At 42.2% G+C, this 12,448-nt stretch overlaps 1 protein-coding gene across 1 annotated transcript in view; it reads left to right on the top strand.

The window, feature by feature from the left end:
- Nucleotides 1–12,448, top strand: part of CNTNAP2 (contactin associated protein 2) — a 1,236,760-nt gene that overhangs the window by 686,832 nt on the left and 537,480 nt on the right. The window lies entirely within an intron of this gene.

Here is a 12,448-nt window from a genome sequence, read left to right as displayed (position 1 = left end):
TCTGATCCTACCTCTTCCTATGATTTATTGTCATTTAATTTGATACAAGTAATCTCATGAAATATCCTGAATCAACTGGCCATTCCCAGGACACTGATCACCCTGCCTCTGCATGATAAGCATATTAAATCCTAAGACTTCACAATCACTTGTTCCATGAATACTAATGCATCTCATACTAATGCATCTCATAAAAGGTAATAACTAAAATAACAATATTGTTTGGCTGCAGATATTATCTGTAGGATATATTTATTGGGTTATATCAAGGCCTTCTAGTCAACCCTTATACCCAAGGAGAATATTTCTGAGCTCCAATATGTAAAAGGAAAAGAGGAAAATTAAATAATATTGGGGGGAAAACCTTTAGTATAAACGGCCTTCTTTGCCAATTATGTTGTGCTTGAAAATAATAGTATCTAACATAATACTGTATACATTATTTTAATAACATGAGGCAGATTTAACTTACATGGAAAAATTTTAATTGGTATGGCCCTGATCTAAAAATTCGAGTCCCTTCTGGGAGAGGGGGCGGTCTAGAAGCACAAATGTGTTTTATTTGCTGTTTTATTTGCTATTTTATTCATTCATTCATTTATTTATTTATATTTGATGCTTCTAGACCGCCCCCTCTCCCAAAAGGGACTCGGGGCGGTGTACAGTCCATACAGAATATAACAAAATACAATAAAAAGTTAAATATGTACAGTTGACATGGAGGAGGTTAAAATGCAATTAAAAGAACTGTACAAAGCTAATATAAATATGAGTTTAAACCCCTAAAATAGACACAGTAAATTAAAAAAACCCCTAAAATAACCAGATATAATACATTTGCCAGGAGGGACAGTTGTAATTATGCCAGGCCTGCTAATCGGAACAGGTGGGTCTTCAATTTTTGCCGGAAGGAGCGGAGGTCAGAAGTGGTTCTAATGTCGGGGGGGAGGTCATTCCAGAGGGTTGGGCCCATCACAGAGAAGGCCCTACTCCTTGGTGTCGCCTGTTGGCATTGCCTAGTGGACGGCACCAGGAGAAGTCTCTCCCTGTGTGAGCGAATTGGCCGCAGGGATGTATGTGGGAGGATGCGATCCCGCAAGTAACTAGGTCCCGTGCCATGGAGCGCTTTAAAGATGGTAATCAGCACCTTGAAACGCACCCGGAAAACCACAGGCAGCCAGTGCAGCTCGCGCAGGAGAGGTGTTAGGTGGGAGTACCTCGTACTCCCCATCACAGCCCGCGCGGCTGCGTTCTGAACTAACTGCAGTCTCCGGGCGCGTCCCAAGGGCAGCCCCATGTAGAGAGCGTTGCAGTAATCCAGGCGGGACGTCACCAGCGCATGAGTGACCGTGCGTAGGGCATCCCGGTCCAGTAGGGGGCGCAATTGGCGCACCAGGCGAACCTGGTGGAACGCCCCCCTCGCCACGGCTGCCACATGGTCATCCATTGACAGCCGGGCATCAAGGACGACGCCCAAATTGCGCGCCCGTTCCACAGGGGGCAATTGTTCGCCCCCTATGGCCAGCGATGGAATCAGCTGGCTGAACCGAGGTGCCGGTAGCCACAGCCACTCGGTCTTGGAGGGGTTGAGTTTAAGTCTGTTGTCCCCCATCCAGACCCCGACGGCTTCCAAGCACCGGGACATCACTTCGACAGCCTCGTTGGGGTGGTTTGGGGTTGAAATATACAGCTGAGTATCATCAGCGTAGAGGTGATACTCAACCCCAAAACCACGGATGATCTCACCCAGCGGCTTCACATATGTGTTGAACAGGAGAGGCGAGAGGACCGACCCCTGTGGCACTCCACAAGTGAGTGGCCTCGGGGTCGACCTCTGCCCCCTGTCAACACACATTGCCTCCGGTCGGAGAGGTAGGAGCCGAACCACCGCAAAACGGTACCTCCGACTCCTATCCCCTCCAACCGGCGCAATAGGATACCATGGTCGATGGTATCAAAAGCCGCCGAGAGGTCTAATAGGACCAGGATAGAGGAACAACCTCTATCTCTGGCCCTCCAGAGATCATCAACCAACGCGACCAAGGCTGTCTCTGTGCTGTGCCCGGGTCGGAAGCCGGACTGGCGTGAGTCTAGATACTCGGATTTGTCAAGGTGTCGTGGAAACTGCTGCGCCACCACATTCTCAACAACCTTTGCTAGAAACGGAAGGTTGGAGACTGGACGATAATTAGCTAGCTCCATTGGGTCGAGTGAAGGCCTCTTAAGTAAGGGCCTCCTTCAAGGCAGTTGGTAAGGATCCCTCACCCAATGAGGCATTCACCAGGCCCAGAAGCCAGCCTCGGGTCACCTCCCAAGATGCCAGTACCAACCAGGAGGGACACGGGTCATGAGTGAATAAAAAATTCATGAGTTTTTTAAGCATATTATAGAAAATGAAAAATGTGGGTTATTCTCCTTCTTTAATGAGAAAAATATATTTAATTTATAAAATAATAAGCTATCTATAAATTATAAACTAAAGTTTTGAATTACATATAAAATATATATGGCATGTCTGTTCATGTTCATGATTAAATTAATAATCAGCATTGGTCTGCGTTGTGTTACATAACTTGTCCTTTACCTTACATATGGATGGTTTATTCCTGTAATCAATGTAATTCCAAAGAACATTCATTTATAGAACATGCAGCACCAGCTTCCATTAATGGCTTATGCTGGAAATGTAAAACTTACTAATTACAGAAAATATTAACACACCCTCTATATATCTGCTTTCTTGACTTCCACTGTCCCTGAAAATTTATTATTCACCTGAGCAATTACATGAAAATATAGGAGAACTGATTCATATTGTGTGAATTTTGTTATAGCGCTTTCATTCATAAAGCGCCCATTGAACTTGAAGACAATTTTATACACAGCATTTGTTTTGCTACTAAATAAATAGAAGTTAAGTACTAAGTAGTGCTTATCTGTTGCATGAATATCTACAATGCATGACTTCACCTATATTCCCATCAGGGACATGTGGTCAGGGGAGGCAGGGGAGGCATAGCCTCACCTCTCATCATGAAATAATAATATATAAAATAATAATATCCACGAGGGTCCATGAGGGAATTTCATATATATAAGAGGAAGAGGAGGCAGGAGGAGGAGCGCGCGTGGGGAGGTGCCAGCTGGGCAACCGGCGGAGGCAGGAGGGTTCTCGGAAGCGCCAATAACCTTCCTGCCTCTGCTGTACTTTGCACGCTCCTCGCAACTGCAATCAACGTCCAGAAGTGGCAGGGGCTTGATGACGTTGCACCAGCTGCCATGCGCGGACGGACGGAGGTAACCAGAATGGCGCCAAGGCAGTCCGGCGGACTAGCGACCGAGGATCAGGCTGCCTAATCCTCCATTGCTCGCTCGCTCTTTGGTCCGCCCGGACCCCTCGGGGCCACTCTGGTTACCTCCGTCCAGCCGCGCCCAGCAGCGACATCGGCGACATCATCAAGAGGAAGTTGCTTGGAGGCGAAGTGCTTTTCAGTGCTTTTCTGTGCGTCTGGCGTTTAGGTAGATAGCCGGATGATGTCCTAAACACCAGACGCACAGAAAAGCACTGAAAAGCAACTGCTGTTGGGGATCGCGGAGCGCGAGCCGGCGGAGCGCGCTCAGGAAGGCGGGGAATGGGATCACCTTCCTGAGCGCGCTCCGTCAGCTTGCGCTCCACGATCCCCAACAGCAGCTGCTTTTCAGTGCTTTTCTGTGCGTCTGGCGTTTAGGTAGATGTCCTAAACACCAGACGCACAGAAAAGTACTGAAAAGCAGCTGCTGTTGGAAATCGCGGAGTGCGAGCCGGTGGAGCGCGCTCAGGAAGGCGGGGAATGGGGTCACCTTCCTGAGCGCGCTCCGCCGGCTCGTACTCCACGATCCCCAACAGCAGCTGCTTTTCAGTGCTTTTCTGTGCGTCTGGCATTTAGGTAGATGTCCTAAACGCCAGACACACAGAAAAGCACTGAAAAGCAGCTGCTGTTGGAGATCGCGGAGCGCGAGCCGGTGGAGCGCGCTCAGGAAGGCGGGGAATGGGATCACATGTGCTGGAGGCCTCCAGCACACGTGGTCCCATTCCCCGCCTTCCTGATGACGTCACCAGCGTCACCAGCCATAAACCTCACCGCACGTCACTGATTCCCATTGCTCTCAGCTTGACAAAGAATGGGGCAGGTTGGATTGGAATGTAAGGGTGGAGCGAATAGCCTCCAAGCACTGTTGGCTCCTGTGAGACATTGCTCCCCCCCTCAAGGACACCCAGAACAGATGCCACAGTGTGATCCACTCATTCCCAAAATAAAATGAACAGAAGTGATTGGTAGATGTAATGGACATGAGGAAAGGAGAAATTAGCTATGTCTGCAGGAAGCCCAGAGCTGGTTTCACTTCTATGCCAATGTGTATTTATTCAATAAAATTTACACTCTTGGTAAAATAATATCCCAGGAATTTCTTTTTCTGGGTTCATCAACTGGGCAGTTGACAATGTGTAAATGCATGTTCACTGGTATACTGGAGAGCCAGTTATTAATTTTTTTGAAAATTTGTGAAACAGATGAACCCAGAGCGGAGCAACCAAGTCTGAACAACTGTTGGTGACAAAGATTTTTCTTGTTTATCAGAGAGCCAATTATTAAGCATTTATAAGTACCTTATACATTTTAAAGATATATTTAGAAAGTGCATTTCCGGGGTTTAAATACTTCTACTAAAATAATTGGGTTAATTGGCATAATCCCAATAATAATTGGAATTTCCAAGAAGATTTCTCCTTCTTTGTTGTACATTAAATTCAAAATAGAATTTTAGCCATATCTTATTTGTCATTCAATTCTCTCTAAACCAGCCATGGTTCGAAGAACTGCTTGAAACACTGGGATTTGGGAGAGGGAGTCCATCTTTATGGAGTCCATCTTTAAACTTTATGAAAAGAGGGTCACTCATTTTCTCAAGGATGAATTTGTGATTTCCATGAATAATCTGAGATTTTTAATCTAAACCAAATAAATTTTGTTTTTATCTCCAAATATAATCTGCAAATCTCATCAATATTTTCCCCCATTACATCCCCATTACATGGTTCCTATTCCCATCCCCAGATATGATTTCAAATCATAAAATCTATTTGAGAAATGAATAGTATAACATATAGAACCACTTCCTTCCAGTCTGGCTTGGGAAAACATAAAAAAATGATCCAGATCTTCTCTTTAACTTCTTTCCTCCTCTAATATACTTCCATGGAAGTCAAATAATGATTGAAATAAAGACAATGCCATCTTGCTGTTACAAAGTTTGTTTGTTTTAATCCAGGGCAGTAATAAATTCCTTTGTAATATCTATTTATTTCTTTTCCTCCTAGTGTATATTTGTTTAATGAATAAAAATATAGCATATTAACTAATTCACTCTTCATCGCCAAATAACTGAAATTTGCAAACTAGTTGTAAACAATAAGTACTAAAAGATACAGTGTCCTATTATAACTTTCTAAAATAAATTATTGTTTCACTGTCACTAGATGTAAATAGAACAAACAGATCATTGTATATAATAAATGTATACCTCTTAAACATCCTAACTATTGTATAATAATAATGACATTGCTAGATTTGAAGTGATCACAATCAGCTTTGCTTTCTTTATAATATTGGTCATCATTTTGAAGAAAATCTGAGTGTTTTTTTAAAAAATTATTATTATTAGTGCACGGCTGCATAGCCAGGGAAGTCTATAGTGCTTTTTACCACTGAGTAGTTCTGGCATCCTAAGTATCCTGAGTTATTAGAAATGTTGTCAATTTCTCTGTTCAGATTTTGCTGATATTTCAAAAAGAAAAAAGTGAACACTAGTGCATGCAACTGTTCTCGTTCCTTTGTGGATAATGTGAAACCACTGTTCAGTTAATGAGCCCAGGTTGTTCATGAGGATATTTTAACATATAAACTGCATTGGTGCATGAATATCTTTTGATGTTTAAGGCCAACTACCTATCAAGTTATTTACTTGTTGGTCTAAGGCATGGGTGTCAAATTCAATTACATCACATGATGTATTGTGATGTTTCATGACATTTTTTTTGTTTTTGCGGAGCCGGGTGGGTGTAGCCTACGTGTAACGCATCTGGCTGACAGGCCACCAGTTTGACACCTCTAGTCTAAGGAATTCCATCTAGGGTGCAGTATTTTGGGGAGAGGGGTTCACATTTTATATTTATGCTAAGAGAAGGAAACGGGTGAAAGAGCAAGTAACTAACTGAAAGTCACCAGTGAGCTTCTTGGTTCACTTAATGCTATATGTTTTCAGTAGTCTGAGAGAAATAATAACATGGAGACTACTCTAGATATGATCTAGCATATGGTTATTAGAGATAGAAGGCAGCAAAAAAAGATTAACTTAAAGCCTTTGGGACTAGATTGACACTCTCTTCTTTTTTCAGAACCATTATAATTAATTCTATGTCAGACTGTCTGTGCTTTTAACTTTTCAGTCAGTAATTTACTGTTTATTTGTTTTGCAACAAATTCTTCATCTTTATATTCTATAGAATTCATAAGTAACAAGTTACTTCAGTAAGAATGATTCCAAACCAAATTGGCATTTCTTAATGCTTTAATATATTCTATATTGAAAACATTATAAAGCAGTTATTAGTTGTTCAACTTTTTGGCTTGTCTGGGCCACATTGACTGACCAATTGTAAATATCTTTAAGATTATCTGCACTTTTATGGCAAGTATCTTTTTTGTCTATGGCAGCTGTGTACATTCTATCCCCAGCATACAGCCTTGAAAATTAAGTGATTTGAACAAAGAATATAAAGTTACAGTGGTCCTCTACTACTGTAATCACTTACCTAAAACTCAAGACAAATTCATAAATATAAGGTTGGTGTGTCAAAATGTAAAAGCTGGTTTGTTATAGAGGTTAAAGGCACTAGGTTAGAAAGAAGAAACCTGTAAGTTCTAGAGTTGAACCTAGTGGTGCAGTGGTTAGAATGCAGGCAAATTCTGCCCACAACCAGAAGTTCAAACCTGACTGGCTCAAAGATGACTCTGTCTTCCATCCTTCTGAGGTCAGTAAAATGAGGAGCCAGATTGTTGGGGGCAATACAGTGGTGGGTTTCAAATTTTTTGGAACCTACTCTGTGGGTGTGGCCTCCTTTGTGGGAGTGGCTTGCCAGCCATGTGACCTGATGGGAGTGGCTTGCTGACCATGTGACCGGGTGGGAGTGGCTTGGCAGTCATGTGACCAGGTGGGCATGGCTAACTTGGAAAATGTGGTGAAACTCACTTAACGACGCTCTTGCTTAGCAACCAAAATTTTGGGCTCAATTGTGGTCATAAGTTATCTTTCTTTTTCTTTCTTTCTTTCATCTCTCTCTCCCACTTTCTTTTTTTCTTTTTCTTTCTTTCTCTCTCTCTCTCTCTCTCTCTCTCTCTCTCTCTCTCTGGCTCTTTGTCTCTCTCTCCCTCCCTCCCTCTCTGTCTCCCCCTGTCATTTTCTCTGTGTGTCTATCTGTCTGTCTCTCTCTGTGTATCTCTGTCTCTCTCTCCTCCCTCCCCCATCTCTGTCACTCTGTGTGTGTGTGTGTCTGTCTCTCTGTCTCTCACTCACTCTGTGTGTGTGTGTGTGTGTCTGTCTGTCTGTCTCTCCCTCTCTCTCTGTCTCTCTCCCCTCCCTTCCTCTCTCTCTGTCACTCTGTGTGTATATGTGGGTGTGTCTGTCTCTCACTCATTCACTTAATCACTCACTCTGTGTGTGTCTCTCTCTCTGTCTGTCTATCTTTCTCTCCCTCCCTCCCTCCCCCTCTCTGTCTGTGTGTGTGTGTGTGTATGTCAGTCTCTCTCTGATTCCCTCCCTCACTCCCTCTCTCTGTCTCTCTCTGTTCCTCTCTCTGTCTGTCTGTCTGTCTCACTCTCTCTCTCACACACACACACTGTGGTCACCTTGTTGAGTGTTCCAATCACATTTGAAATACTCAACAACTGGCCTGCATTTATGGTATTTTGCAGCATTCTGCAGTCATAGGACCAAAATATATGGTTAAAAGTACCTGAGAGCGGCGTTTTTCCTTGGGGGCTCCTCAGAACATCCCAAGACTTCGGAGGGAAGCTTACAGCCCGGAGCAGGAGCAAAGCCCCTTTTCCAACTGGCCTTTCCTCACTTGGAGGGCTTTGGAGGGAAGCTTCTGCAGAAGCCCGGGCGAGTGACAACAAGTTCCCGCCGTTACGAAGTCTCGGAGGCTGTAATTTTCTGAGCTGTGCGCGCGCGCCGGTTTTCCACGGCGTGGAGCAGCGGCGAGGTTCTGCGTGGCCGGCAATGACTCCGGGGCCAGCCAGGAAGACAAGGAACACGAGGGGGGACCCTGCCCCCCACTGATGGCCTCTGGAATCATCGCTGGCCACGCAGAGCCTCGCCCCTGCTCCACGCCGTGGAAAACATAGGTGCAATTACAGCCCGGAGCAGGAGCAAAGCCCCTTTCCCAACTGGCCCTTCCTCCCTCGGAAGGCTTCGAAGGGAAGCTTCTGCAGAAGCCCAGGCGAGTGACAACAAGTTCCTGACGTTACAAAGTCTTGGAGGCTGTAATTTTCTGAGCTGTGCGCGCGCGCCTGTTTTATTTGAGTGCGTCGCTGCTGCTTTCCTTTCTCGCCCCCACTTATGCCATTCTGAGTCCTCGCTTTCCTTGCCCTGTGCGCGTTTTGTACTTTACGCCGGCCGCTGCAACGCCACCGCGTCCTCCCGCTCCGCCTGGAGCGCCCCGGGAAGCCGGCGGCGCTGCGCTCCATCTGCCCGCCGCTGCAACGCCACCGCGTCCTCCGGCTCCGCCTGGAGCGCCCCGGGAAGCCGGTGGCGCTGCGCTCCGTCTGCCCACCGCTGCAACGCCACCACATCCTCCCGCTCCTCCCTGGCTTCCCGGGGCGCTCCAGGCGGAGCGGGAGGACGCGGTGGCGTTGCAGCGGCGGTTTGTATCTCTAAAGTAATTTGAGACTTTTTATCATCCTTAGAGCACAGCTGATCTACAAACTGGTAGATTTTATTTAGAGAATTTTCAAATACGTGTCTATTAATTTGCTCTTCTATCTTGACTCCTTATTCGGTCAAATATAGCTTTTTTGTAAGTGATTTAGAGATTACTAGCCATTCAGAAATCATAAAAATTAGAAAGTTTTAACCACCCACAGCAAAGCAGACCAAGCTACAAATTACAAATAATAAACTAAAACCACAACTTTCTGCCTTTATGTTTCTCTGTGAGATTTTTTTCTCCACACTTCCTTATTTTGGTTTGCCTTAGCAGCCTTTCTCCTTGTTGTTTAACACTGAAAAAATTCTCCAAATAGTCTTCAAAGAGGAGTAGCAAGCCGTGACTAAAGAGAACCTCTTTTAACTTAGTAAAGATTAATAGTTCTTAAAAGTGATTAAGAAATGAAAGGCACAATTTATTGTCTATTTGAAAAGTAAACTTCAGAGCGGCAGCTTCTTAAATGATGAACTAATTGCACACATTCACACCTTCTCCAGCTTTTGCATGCAGTTGCTTTGAAGCACAGCTCTTGAAGTTACTAGCAGACCTCACCTATATCGGAAGGTCTTGAGGGGTAATTCTAAGACGCTCCCTAATCCAGGTGAGTCATATAAACTGAAGGAATGCCAGTTTATTCCATTAGTGGTTGAAGAGTTGCAAAGCCCTCAGGATCCCTCCCTGGGTGTGTATTCAGTTGGCCATCTGCACTGGAAATCCCCACACAATTCTTGAGTACATCAAAAAAGAGAAAGTGTCTTTGATCATGCAGTCATGGCTGCGATCTTGACTTTTTTTTTTTCTTCCTTGTGTGAGATTTTTCTGAGTCTTCAAATCCTCTGGGTTGCATTAGTCTTACTGGCATGTGGATTGCTATCTTTGCAATCTTCTCTTCCCAAGCGATTTCAGAATCTTCAGATTGATTACATAACATTCTATGATTATTGTCATTTCACATTTTCAGATGACTTTTTGATTATTATATATTTTGTTATAAGCATGGAGAAAATGATGCCCTAGTCTTTTTTTAAAAAAAAAAAGTTGTATTAAATGTTTTGATCTTTAAAAACAATAGGGAAGACACAGCAAAGAAAAAAAAAACACAATAAGACAAAATAAAATAAAGAACATACATAACAATATACAATAATTTTACAGGTTTCTCTATCGGCTTTTCTTCTTAGCTTTTAAAATTCTCCCTTCTGCATTGCCTTCCTCTCACTATAACCTTGTCCTATGATTTAACAAACATAGTATTAACACTTATAATAGTATTCATTATTTATATCCATATATTTGTATTCTCTATTTTCTGTTTTGGCTTCTGTTTTCTAGCTACTTGTACATTTTATTCCATACTTTATGGAAGTCCAATTCTTCGCTTTCTTTTAGTTCTATTGTCATTTTATCCATTTCTGCACATTCAAGTATTTTCCTGATTGTAGTTTCATCTGAGGGTGTATTGATTTTTTTCCCAGTTTTGTGCGAAGGCAATCCTGGCTGCAGTGAGTATGTATATGATTATGTATTGAGATTGTTTGTCCATTTTTTGATCCAGCAGTCCTAGTAAGAATGCTTCTGGTTTGAGTTCTATTTTTCACTCAGTAATTTCTTCTAACCACTTCCGAATTTTGCGCCAGTGCTTCCTTGTGATGGGGCACGCCCACCACATGTGATAGAATGTTCCAGGCTTGTGGCTGCATCTCTAACAATTAGGGGATAAATTTGGATACATTTTAGCCAATCTCGCTGGAGGCAAATGCCATCTATAAAACATTTTATAGAGATTTTCTTTGTAAGCTACTGCCGTCGTAAATTTATAATTTCTTTCCCACAGTTTATCCCATTTTTCTAACTCTATATTATGGCCAAAATTTCTTCCCCAGCTAATCATTGTCTCCTTTACTGGCTCTTCCTCCATTTTATATTTTAAAAGAAAGTTATATAATCTAGTGATCATTTTTCCTCCAGTTCCTAGTAATATTTTATCTAATTCTACTTGTGTCTCATATGTTCCATATTGTTCCTGATCTTTTTTAAATTTGTTTTTTAAATTTGTGTTTTAATTTGTAGGTAGGGCCACCATTCCATATTTATTTCCTGTGCTTTCAGATATTGTACTGATTTTAGTTTTCCTTTTTCATCTAAGAGGTCTGCATATCTTACCATTTTACTAAGGTCTATAGTATATGGATATGTCATTGACTCCATGGTTGATAATCAGCTTGCGATTTTCAGGTAATGTTTTTTTCCCCCCAGACCCCATATGTCTCTGAAAGTAGGAATGGGATTTAGTCTTTCCCTCCCAGAGGAATCCGTGCCAGCCTAGCTGGAGATCATGTCCTTCTAGCATAAGAATTCTTTTATTTTTTAATTGGATCCAGTCTTTTAATCATGTTAGGCCTGCTGCCTGGTAATATAGTTCTCAATCTGGGAGTCCAAAACCGCCTCTGTTTCTACTATCTTGTAGAAGTTTGTATTTAATCCACGGTTTTTTCCCCTACCAAATAAATGTGGATACCATTTTATTTAGTTGTTCGGGAAAAAAAATCTCTAATTTAATTGGTATTGTTTGAAAAAGATAGAGTAATTTGGGTAGTATATTCATTTTGATTGTTGAGATTCTGCCAATTAGTGATATCTGTAGTTTAGTCCAATTGTCCAAATCTTTTTGTATCTGTCATAGCAGTTTGTTGTAATTATCTTCGTTTATTATAATATGTATTGCCTATAGCCATATTCCCAAATATTTAATTTTCTTGGCCCGCGAAATTCCCAGTTTCTCCTCCAATTCTTTATTTTGCCTTTTGATTAAATTCTTAGTTAATATTTTAGTTTTCTCTTTATTTATTTTAAGCCCTGCCACTTTACCGAATTGGTTTATATCCTGTAATAGTTTTAATCCAGTTTCTAGGGGTTCCTCTATGATAATGCCCTAGTCTTATCCACATACAGGAATTGCTTTGTGCTTTTTCTATCTATCATTTGTATAATTATATACAAATACGTTATATGTTACCATAAAATAAGACAATCCAACTACAGAACTAAATTATGTCTCTTTGAGGGGAATGCTATGTGAACCTGACTGTCCTTAATTTAGCACTTTCCTTTTTTCAGTCTGTAACCAGACTGATACTTTTTGACAATGCAACAATGCACCATTTGATAAAATGTAATGCCTCTACATTACACAACAGCATTTTTTGCTCTGTCAGGATTTCGGGAGTGACAGCAAAGCTAATAGCTATACTAACTTTTCTATACATTAGAACATGTTTATGGGACCACTTAATGAAACAGGATTTTTGGTTATTTTTTTTCCTTCTGAGAGTAACAGATGGACAAATGATGAAGGGCAAAATGAAGTTCCAAAGTTCTACATGGGAACAGACTTTCTAATGCTGCTGTTTTCTGTTAAGAGTT

This window comes from Natrix helvetica, assembly GCF_964273705.1.
Source record: "Natrix helvetica genome assembly, chromosome: Z".
Lineage (NCBI taxonomy): Eukaryota > Metazoa > Chordata > Lepidosauria > Squamata > Natricidae > Natrix > Natrix helvetica.
This window is presented reverse-complemented; position numbering and strand designations above follow the sequence as displayed.